This window comes from Corapipo altera, unplaced genomic scaffold, assembly GCF_003945725.1.
Source record: "Corapipo altera isolate COAL_440 unplaced genomic scaffold, ASM394572v1 48b, whole genome shotgun sequence".
Classification (NCBI taxonomy): Eukaryota; Metazoa; Chordata; class Aves; order Passeriformes; family Pipridae; genus Corapipo; species Corapipo altera.
Window position 1 is genome coordinate 16363146 of NW_020884884.1, and position 11903 is coordinate 16375048.

Below are 11903 nucleotides of genomic sequence, written 5' to 3' on the forward strand. Positions count from 1 at the left end.
GAATTTTCAGATGTCCCTCAGTCAGATTTGCAGTACTTTCCTCAAAGGATAAGCTTGCAATTTGGTACAACAGGGCTCGAATGCACTCTTACGCAGCAACTATAATAAAAAAAAAAGCTGTTTAAATCACAAGAATATTGCACTTTGAATGCCACAGAAATAGATACCTTAATAGACTCAAATACATCATTCAGATGAATACATAACACTAAGTAATGGGAGCACATCTTATTGCTTTTGAGGGAGCTGCCACTATTTTTGGTGAGGCAGAGGTCCCAAGATGACACCATGCCATAATTCTATGGAGTGTTCAACACTTAAAAGAGGTTTTTTTAAAGGAGTTGTTTGGGAAAAATAAACTCCAGAACAACTTGGCAATGAGTGGTGTCAAGACTGCCAGCAAAATAAATAAAAATACACTGTGTGTCTCATCAACTCAACTGCATTTTAGAAGTTCTTGCTTTCTGTTTTGGAAATGAACTATAAGTCAGTTTCTCAGCAGGAATCTTTGTCTTCATATGCTTTATACAACAATATGTATCAATATAAAATTTGCTGTCAAATCTTACATTTTATATGCAGTCTACATATAAGCTATTTTTTCCAAACTGTATTTTAATCCTGTATTTTCATACTACCATTTTTGAACTTGTTATCATTGTTGATCCTTTTGATTTTTATTGCCAGAGTCACTGCTATACGTTAAAATTCCAAAGAGATCAACGCATGACCTAAAGGGTAGTACAGTTCCTGCCGGAAAGCTGGTGATTTGATATCATGTGTGCCCAATTTTGAAATGTAAAATTTTGTTGGGGTTTGTTTTTTTCTTTTTTTTGCTATCTTTTTCCTATTTTTTGGTATGGTAGACCACATTGTGTCAACACTGTGGAAAAAATTGTGCAACTTCAGTTCTCACCCTTCTTATAGGGTATGCACACAGACTTTCTTCTCGCTTTGAACAAGCTACTACACCATGTTTTTTGTCTGTGTAACTGGGGTGGCAATACACATTTTATCTCATAAGAACTACTGCTTTTATATATGAGATTTAAGGCATTGTGTATTTCCCATTTTATTAAGGACAAAATAAATGTTTAGATTTTCAGGGGTTTTTTCCAGTGGACATATAAATGTATATATATACACACACACACACACATATATATATTATTTTTTTTTTTCAGAACTGTGCAGAACAACAGAGAGAAGGTGACTGGCGAACTGAAAGGAGAATTTTTACCTAAACAAGAGTAGCTGAAGGAAAAAACCTCTGGGTCAGTAATTTTTATTCTGATAAAGTTCATTCAGACTTAGTAAATTGTGAGGTTTACTTTTTTGACTAATGTTTTAAGTGAAATCTCAGGATTAAAATCAACCAGTAAAAGAGAAACCTGCCTTTATGAATCTTTAATTATGAAAAATTATATCAACCTTTTCACTTCTACATTGAAACATTAAACTGAGTTTACAATTGAATTTAATTTAGAATACACTGTAATATTAAGAAATCTTAAATATAAAATTATCTCCAAATCAGAAATCCCACAATCTGGAATTGTTTTGAGGGCAAAAGGACAAAAATCTGAGATTTTTGGTAGTCTAGGATTGCCTCCAACTCCAGAACTCCATTTTTTTATTTTAATAAAACTTGAAAAATAGAGTTGATCTCTTGCTTTGTAGATATCAGCTGAAAAAAAACAAACCAAAAACCAAATCACAAAACTGTGCCCAGATTGAGTCTGCAAGTTAGAAACATGATGCTATTATTTCTCCTGCACAAAGTTTTGCATAGGAAATTGCAGTTATGTATAAAATACTAGTTCAAAAATAGTTTTCCATAAGGGAACATACCTAAGCAGAAATACAGAGGAGCGAGTTAAATTGGAACTTTCAGGTTAGTTTTTTGGACTGAATTTCCTCTCTGGCAGAGAGAGGCAGCTAAAATGAATGATAAAGTGACTGGGTAAAAGCTCTTTTCCCAGTCTGTGATCCCAGCTATCACAGACTAAAAAAATGTGTTCATATTTATAAGCCATCAGAGCTTTTCCCTAAAAATATTAGGTATTTTTTTAATAAATACATAATCACTATAATTGGTACCTCTAATGAAGGCAAAGGCTAATTCCAGTGCTTTCTTCCTATCAGAAAATATTTCCTGACATTTTAATAGCAGAATTCAGTGGATATTTACATCAGGTAATGCTAGTGACAAATTCCACTTTGGCTGCAGTGAGGACTGGGACCAATTTTTCTTATGTTTAAGACTTGTCTTTTTATCTCATTCAGTGTAAGGAACAGAGATGAACTTTCTTTTTGATGAGAGAGTTGTGTCTCTCCCAGAATGAAACCTCGGGTCAGGATGTCTCTTGCCTCCCTGTACCCCCACCTGTGTAGCTGTCGCTCACCTCCTGCTTCTGATCAGAAAAACAGTGCTTGCAGTAGTTATTCCAGTTTTAAAATATTTCCTTAAGAGAGTTCTATACTACAGATTCACAAACACTTCTTTAGTTTGGAAGAGGGATGTCAATCAGCAGCACTGCTACTTTATGAACTGCTCCTATTTCCAAAATCACCTCTGTTGTTACAGTCCAACAAACTACCAAAAGAGTTCAAAAAATTGCTGGCTGCAGGGGCTAATTCATCTCCTTTTTGAGGTGCTTCGTTCTTTCCTCCTGCCATGATTACTGTCCTATTTTTTTCCCTGGTGGTTGTTAAATCACTAACTAATTATGTATTATCAAAGCTGCACATAACAGTGGAGTTTTTCTCGTGTTTGATGTATACAAAAACAAGCTGAGTGAGTCAGTCAGTCAGGGTACAGATGGCTGTACCGCTCCACCTGGTGCCTGTGTTAGCACTTATTCATGCCTTCCCTTTGTTCTTCTGGGCTCCTTTTGCTTTTTACTGCACAGCTAGAATAGGTACTGACTGCTGCATTATGTGTCCTTTAATTTTTTTTTATTATTACTATGGGAGAACAAAAATGCTCATAAAAGGTGTGTTTTCTTTCTGGGAAAATTTCTCAGTAATGTAGTAGCTCCTGTGTTGGGGAAATTGAACCTTAAAGGACATGACAAAGATTACTAGATGCCCACTTAGTTTCTCTGGTAGTTACTCAGGCAGTTATTTGGAAGAAATGAAAAATCCCTGAGCCTTCTTCCATGCTGATATGAGTTCAACAGTCTGCAAATATCAACATAGAAATTTACATGCTTATCCCTTGAGAAGTCTGTGCACATATGGTATTCTTTTTCAAATTATTTAATTAAAGCTCAAAAAACATGTGAAATCTGGAATACTCACTTCCAAGAACACCTACCACATTAAATCAAACTCCCCAGGTTGACACATGGAGGCGTTTTCTAAAATGTAATTTAATTTTCCCTTCTGTATTCTTCACCCCCCTCCCTCCCCCAATTCCCTCACCTTAAGGAACAGTGAGAGACCTACATTCTCTTTGGCAATTTACTCAATTGCACAAGTGAACCTGGGCACAGATGAACTCATGCAATGCTGAAATGTGGAGGTTGCTACCTTACATGTTAACTCTTTTTTTTTATATAGAGGTATAAGTAAGGGTTTTTATTGTCTGCAGAGTCTTGTTCATGTTGATCAGTAGAAATTCTAAACTTTCAGGTCTCAAATGTAACCCAACAGCATTCCTTCTTCTATATTTGTTTAATACTTGGCAGTTGAGGAAATATATAGCAAGGAAAGACAGAGATTACACACTTTGAGGTAGGAGGTTGGGAATTACCTACTATATTCAGCTGCCACTGCTTGGAAAGAGACACTGTGCTTGGCAAAGCACACTGCCTGTAATTATTAAGCCTGTCAGTTTGATTTCTGCTTTGAACAAATTGGAAAAAGAGGACGAATTCAAAGAAAAAGCTCCAACCCTTGCTAAAGAGATCATAACTATTTTTCAGACCATATGCTGTTTCATTTGGCAAGATGTTTACCTTGGTACCTGAGAACATGAGGAACAAATTCTGGATTTTTGCTGGACTGTTCTCAAAGGAGCATACAATGGCGTGTGGAGCCATTGCTGGCTATGAACACCCTCAGCCTTCTGCGAGAAGGTTGTTCAACCAAACTGCTGGTCAGAGAGGATCAGCATTTTTCAGCTCCAGTATTTATAACGTGGTGGTTTTTAGTAGAGAAAAAATGGCACTGTGTAGCCATATCTGCTCTCTTGCCAAAGCTGCTCCAAATGTTCATATGGACATGCCCAACCTGCCTTGAAACAGCCCACAGCCAAGGCCTTGCCAAGCATTTGACTTCCCAAGCAGTTGCAGAACTTGCTGCCACAGCTGCCTGCCTTGCAGTGCTGGAAATAGATACCTGAAAACTGCCTCCTTTATGGTACAGGTAAGCTTTTGTCACGAGCAGTAACAAAAGCTCTAACTACATAGGTAGGGTTATACTGATAAATACAAGAAAAAGCGAATTATTGAAAACTCCCATTTCCACAGGATACTTCATTTGCTTTGTCTTGCTTCCCTCTCAAAGTGTCCCTCTGGAAAACATGCATCTAATTGTAGCTTGTCAAATTACCAGGGAACTTCAGATAGCTTAGGCAATCAGCAGAAGTTTCATTTTGATTACTACTTGTGCAAGTTTTGTACAGAAATGATGCTCTGAAGACTCATTTTAGGGAGAACACTATTATATTGATGTAGGTGGCAATTTCTCTCTGATACAGTAACTTTTGGGTTCAGTGAGGACAGCACCATGTCTGCCTCTTCCAGCAGTGAGAGCTGATGCCTCTTGAAATGTGGGACCCTTAAAACAGGAATGTCAGAACTAAATGATCACCTTCAGTTATAGACAGTGCTAATTGCAGAAGTGAAGGAATCATTATAAGCTGTAAACAGAGGGTTCTGCTACTTCTTTCTGATTCTATGTGCCGTAGCCAGATGGACATATTTGGCTGGGGGACCCAGCAGTGAAAAATGCTGAGTGAAAAACATCTGAAAGTGACAGCCCAGGGAAAAATAGGCTTGAACTTGCATGGATAGTTCTTGGATTATTTTCATGTGAATGGCAGAATGAAATAATTTGTGATTGTAGATAATGTATGAAGCAATTACCAGAAATATGGTATTTTGGCCCAAGGAAATTCATGTTCAGGCAATAATTTCAAATGTTTTAAATTCTACACTTCTGTACTAGGTGACACAAAATCCTTTTTTGGTCATGGTTATATCCCTAAGTCTGTCCTTGCATGCCCTTCCTTGCTAGCGGTTCAAGCATTAAAAAGATTTATTAACCTTGTCTTAGTTTTAGTAGCCTCTTTTTTCTGCTTTTTTCATTTGCAGTATTTGACATGCAAAATGTTATGTTTTTTTAAACCAAGTGCTCCAAGTAGGAAACTACTGCATTGATGAATAAATAGGCAGCTTTAGCTCTTCTCACTTGGACCTGGGAAAGGCTGTACAGTTACAGAAATCCCAGCATTTATATTCCTGGTAAGCCTAGTCCAGCTAGTAACAGTGAAGATGATAATATTAGATATTCCAGAGGTATAAGCAAGATATTTCAAGATGAACAGTACAGAACTAAGTATAATGTGTTAATTTGTATTATTAATTACTTTTAAACCTATCCAATGACTTCGTGAAAATTTGACAATCTAAATCAATAAATATACTTTCACCAAATCTTGAAAAAAGTTCTAGTCCACAGGACTAGTATCTTTTTTCCTTTACTGTATGGAAAAAGGATGTATTGAATTACTTTCTCTCAAAGTCCTTTATATACCGACTGCATATCATCTCTTATTCATTTTTCTCTTTAAATCTTTATAGTATGTCTTCTTATGGATAATATTCCAGTTTCTTTATCCTTTCAAAGTATATTTTCAGAATCCTTCCTATGTGTACTTTTTTTTTTAATAACATAAGAAATACAGCATTCCATATACAACACTGCAATGAAATAGAATAAAAGTGTCAGTATTTTTGCTCATTCTCTGTGCTCTCTGCATTTTGCATCCTTTTGTATCTTCTGGGTTACACAGGTGACTCCCAGATCTTTTTTTTTCTGAATAGTGCTACTTAATTTATGTGCATAATATTTGAGGAAACTAGAATCAAAATGAATCCGGAGCAAAAATTGAAATCCGAGGAAGAAATAAACTGAGCTGAAATAAATGACCAGAGAAAATAAATAAGAGATCAGCCAACAAACCCCAGGTCTCTCTATTATTTATACCTCCTGGAATAAAAATAAATTGGCTTTGAGGAGACAGGCATCAAATTTTTTAGCTGGTGTAAATCTTTGAGGCATTACGTCCATTGGGAGTGGGGGACCTGTGCAGTGACGTGTGCTGGAAGCAGCCATTTCATCAGTTTTTCCATCTGAGCACAGTCTGAAGAATGACACACCTGCAAAAGAGAAGCAAGCTGCAGTTTCCCAGTTTGCAGGGAGAGGAAAGTCAGGGGTGACCTTTACCTCTGCCAGTTTTTTACATGACTGGACGTGGCAGTGGTCTCTGGCAGCTGGTGGGAAGATGCCAATGGGGAGCCTGGCTGGCTTGGGCTCTCCTCTACCACCATAGGCAGCTTTGGCACACACACAAATGTAGCTTAGGTACAATTGCAATGTTTACTCTTGAGGGGAGTTAGTGACAATTCCCATGCCTGATGTTGTGGAGGTCTGATCAGTGCCTGAGAAGAGCACAACCCTGGGCTGTGTCCCCACCACCACCATACCAGTGGTCACGGCTGTGGGCTCCTTACCTTGGGGCATGGGTGGACCATGCTCACAGCTGTGGTCCAGTGCATTTTGGTATATATCTGCATCATAGGGCACTCCTGAGGCACCTACCCAGAGAGTGAGCCTGTAAGTGTAACCTTTCAACAGTGTCTGGAGTGCTTCCCTCCCTGGAAATGTGGGCAACCCCATACCCTGTGGTACACCTGGTAGCCCCTACTTTGCACAGTTCTGTGTTAATTAACTGTGGAGCACACTGTTATTTTGACTGCTCCTGCAACTGGCCTTCATCAGGAAAGAAACTCTGGTTTGGGGTAAAAAATGTGAGGTCACTTAGTTTCAGCATCAGCCTCAGAGAAATGCAGTGAGCTCACAGGCAGGAAACACAGGGGGGACTTCTGCAGAGCATCCCACGGGGCCTGGTGCTTTCCTGCTGCCTTGGGAGAGCATGTCAGGGTGTTGGGGGAGCTCCAGCAGTGCCAGGCCTTCTTTCCCTGTACTGTTTGGGGCAAGGCTGGCCCTGTGGCGTGTAGGAGAAGCTCTGGTTCCTGAGGCAGGTAGCTGCCTTCAGCCAAGAGAGGGGCAGGTAAACACACTCCTACTGTCCCTGCAGCACATAGGAAAAGAAATTTGGAAAATCACACATAGAATCTTAGCATACCCTGAGTTGGAAGGGACTCACAAGGATCATCGAGTCCAACTCCTGGCCCTGAACAGAACAACCCCAAGAATCACACCACATGTCTGAGAATATTGACTGAGCACTTCTAGAACTCTGACAAGTTTGGTGCCATGACCACTTCTCTGGGGAGCCTGTTTCAGTGCCCAGCCACCCTCTGGGTGAAGAACCACTTTCTAATATCTAACCTAAATCTCCCCTGACACAGCTTCATGCCATTCCCTTGGGTCCTATCACTGGTCACCAGAGAGAAGAAATCAGTGCCTGTCCTGCCATTTCCCCTTGTGAGCAAGCTGTAGACCATGATGAGGTCTCCCCTCAGTCTCCTCTTCTCTAGACTGGATAAACCAAGGAACCTCAGCCACTCCTTACACACCTTTTCTCTAGGAGAGAGGTTGTCCTGTAAGACACTAAGGATGCTCCTCTTACCCCAAATGGGACACTAATATGCACTATAACAACACATGCTATAACACAGCTGTCTGCCTCAATTGTATATGGCATGCCTGGGTAGATGTTATTTTGTTATGACCTGACACCCTCTGTAAATTTCTTTGGATAAGAGAGTCGTGGAGCCATTTTCCCAGCTGCAGATGAGAAAAGAGCTTAAAATATGTGTACATATTTCTTAAGTGCTGTAGATGTGTTAATGTGCTTTTTTTACCTCCCAGGAGTGATGTAGCATGACAGGGTGGGGATGTGATCAGTCACTGGTGTTACTGTTAGTTTTACAATAATGATCTTTTCATATTTGCTCTTAAACTCTGTCACATATTTTTATTCCATCTTCAACAGGTGTTAATCTCTTTGCAGAAACAGCTGAGCACTTAACTTTGCTCAGCTGTTTCTAATCAGAGCCAAAGGCAGTCCTGAAGCAATTGTAGTATTTCTCTTTTTAAATTGTCTATGCATATTTAAAAGGAAATACTGCACTTCTGTGAGCCCCAAATAAAAGTGCGTCTTCCCCTGCCTCCATAATACCTGCCTAGAATAATGCAGAACCAGCTGGAGGCTGGTTGCTCAGTTTTGCTTTTTCAATACACACTGAAACATCCAGGGGATAGACAAAAAAGAGAGGAAGAGCTAGCCAGTGATCCTGCCCTTCATTCTGAATTACTGCAGGGACCCAGTGCTCTGCAAGGTGGGGATGGATGGGCAAAGTCCCTGCAGGATAGGATCATCCACACAGTGGTGGTGGGGGCATGCACAAAGCAGGCAGCATCACTAGCTGTAATAACTGGAGGTTAACATACAGCAAAACACCTCTAATATCCTTGAAAACTAGTTATCTGGAGAGCAAAGAATATATCTGCCACAGAAACACACTGCAAGCAGAAACTCATATGAAGTCTGTGCCCTGCTGAGCTTGCAACTGACTTCAGGGGTACCACTGCCTCCTCTCCCTGATTGATGGGTTCATCAAAGAGAAGATCCCTGTGGTCCCCTTCTGGAGTGGCCTTTTGGGATTTGGCCACAAGAAGAAATTTTATCAGGCTGCACTAAATGTTTATTGTTGGTATATTAAGTGAGTTTTGGCTCTTGGTGTAACTAACAATTAGTATTTTTTATAAGTCACATCAGACTTTCAGGTCCACCATGGTTGCAATTAACTGACTCACCATACGGAATCTGTGCATTTGAGCACCATATTGTTGCAACAACAACACTACCTGGCTCTACTAGAGGGTTATGTGACTATCTGTAAATATCAAATTGTTTTACAGAGGAAATTCCAGAACATAAATACAGGAAATTCACAGTAAATATCAAATCTGGAAGAAATCCAAACACATATTGGTATTAAAGTTCACATACCTGAGAAATGTTATTAATTTAGTTTGCAAAGCAGAGCATGCTGGTAAGTCAGTTAGGCATTCACTTCTATTGATCAGGAAGCATCCCTGTGGAAAAACACTCGGAGCAAATTTTTCTCACTGAAACAGTTTGTGGTTCTGTGGTAAACCAAATCCTCATTTCTGTCTCTTTCTCTCTGCAGCTGCTCTGTCCTTGCCATCTGAAATGCCTTCATTGCTTTCCTTAATTGTTTTAACCCAGAGCCAGTCCTGGTGGCTGCAGAGTCCTGGAGCTGTCCACAAGGAACTGGGAAGAAGGAGGAGGCAGTGACCAGGGTGCAGGAGATCTTCTGGCACAGCTGGATCGCTGCCTGCCCTGAGGCTCAGGGGAATTTCCCTGTTATTCCCCCTTACCAGGTGTCCTACATATAAAAAGTTACATCCAGGAAATCACAATAGTAAAATTTGCTGTATTTGTGATGCTTCTCAGTGTGACAGTAGTCCCTCAGGGTGTGTGAAGACAGAGTGACTTACAGCAGCCCTGAAAATGTCCTGAGTACAATTATTTCTCCACATCTGTTTTTTTTAATACCAAATAGATATGAATATAGTCAAAGCCCCCATTTTTAAAAATTTTTATTTGGCATATTTTAGAAGTATCTCTATGATCTTTGTGTTCTATATTAAATTGTGTTTCAAATCTACAGTATTAGTGAAGAAGTGTATTTTAATTTTTATGACATTCTGTGACACAGGGAAAATCATGTGCCAGGGCTATCTGTTGTTGTTTCATGTGAAGTGCAAGAAGGGGGCAGGGGGAGCAGAATACCATCAGAAAGCTCTGAGAGGCAAGCTAGGTGTCATGACAAAAAATCTAGTAAATCTTACAATTAGAGTAGCAAATGTGGTAGGCTGTGCTAGGAGGGTTGCTCAAGAGTTAGGGAATCAGTGCATTTGACATCAATACTGAAGGAAAGAGAGCTAATGCAGAACAAACTCATAGTTTGCTGCAAAATGACAGGCTCTGTGTGGCCGTGTGGGAATTACAGACCTTTGGTCAGGGCTTGTTTGCCCTTGACTGTGAAACCTGCCCTCTTCTACTCTCCATGCATCCTCATTTACTCATGAGGATCCTGCTTACTAAGTCATTAAGTAAGGTCTTGAAGGGGCAGGGAGAGAAAGAAAATTGTAAGCTTTTGACAAATGCAGGAAATAAAGAAGCACAGCTGGGAAAACATTAAAGAAGTAAAAATTATTTGCTTGTTTTCTTCTTTCAAAATTAAACTGGCCAGTCTAATATTTTGCTTTATCACTTTGTAGATATTAAGCAAATAAGCAAGAAATGACAATGTGCCTCTCCAATCAAGGTTTTTTCAGCAGTATTAAAACTAAAGTTGCTTCTCATCAAGTGCCAGAAGAAACGTTGTTCACTGTATACTGAGAAAGAGAATTTTCCAATTTCTATTTCTGCTAAGATGTTGTACTTGCATATGCTACGCAAAGAAATTAAAATTGAAGATGGAGAACACATAGGGTTACTTTTCTACAATAGGCAGACCATTGGACAAATCAATATCTGAGTTTCTATTTGCTTTTTCCTACTCCCTAGATCAAATAAAGCTATTAATTGGTGTTATTCGTGGTGCTGTTGCCCTTTGCAAAATATACTCATTAAAAATGCTTCTTGGTTCAAATGGTTCTTCATAAATTGTTCTCAACCACAGTTTACAAATGAGATAGAGTGTGAAGAAAAAATACATAATGTCCAAGAGGCAATCAGAAAACAATAAATAGAAAGAGATTTATCTGCAGAGCACATGTAGCACAGTAACATTATTATACTTCAAGCCTAAAGAATAAAATGAAGAAAATCATTAGGTACCTATTAGGATTACCCAGAGCAGCTCTAGAGTTGGATGCCTTATTAAAAAAATGCAGCATTATAAAACCACGCCAAATTCGCTGCCTCAGATTGAAGTTCATCATGAGCTTTATTGCACACAGTCATCTGTGAGTTAAAAAGAGATCTTACTACCCAGCTCTTTGTGCTGGAGTGTGCTGGTCATGTGACACCTCAAAAATGGGGCTGAGGTCCTGAAATCTGTTTCTTTACTGCTTGAGCAGCTGTCTCAGGATGGCCAGGCACAATGAAATGCTATACATAATTATTTTATCCATGGCTGAATGATAGCCAGCTTTGCTGGAAAGCCAACAGCTGTTTAATGGTGTGTAGTCACATGCTGTACCAGTCTATTGATGGAAGGGATAAATACATAATACAGCTGATGTTCTAGGTCATAGTTAAGTATCTCAGTTTGGAAGTAATTCAGGACAAAGAGTGCATCATGATGGGTTCAATTTTATTATGGATCTCTTGGTAGCATTAGGGATGCCCAGATGATGCCCTTCACCCAGGTGGTGCCTGAAGAGTGTAATGTCTCAGAGTGATACTGTGCTGAGTACTTGGCACAGGGCTGTTTAACAGCTGTGACACTCCTCTGAGTATCCTTTTGAGACTCAAACACTTCATACGTAATGTTTGAGAGGCTCTGTCTGTATCCTTAGCAAGGCTTCTTGCTCCATCTTTCAAGGTAAAATACGTGTTCCCCAAATCTGGTCAGTGCTTGGTTCTATTGAGGGTATGAGGATTAAGGTAATTTAATGTTTATTAAGCATTACCCAGTTGGTCTTCCCAGCTGGTGGAGACATCTGCA

The 11903-nt window shown here is 39.5% G+C and overlaps 2 long non-coding RNA genes across 3 annotated transcripts in view; both read left to right on the forward strand.

The window, feature by feature from the left end:
• The window catches only part of LOC113946333, a 42631-nt gene extending 41259 nt beyond the window's left edge, over positions 1-1372 (forward strand). For both annotated transcript variants that reach the window (XR_003527393.1, XR_003527392.1), the window contains one exon: positions 1185-1372. This is a non-coding gene — a long non-coding RNA (uncharacterized LOC113946333). The remainder of the gene's footprint in view (positions 1-1184) is intronic.
• Positions 1373-9331: 7959 nt separating this feature from the next.
• Positions 9332-10883, forward strand: LOC113946335. Its single transcript, XR_003527395.1, has 2 exons — positions 9332-9606; positions 10510-10883. It is a non-coding gene; the product is annotated as an uncharacterized LOC113946335 (long non-coding RNA).
• The last annotated feature ends 1020 nt before the right edge of the window (positions 10884-11903 follow it).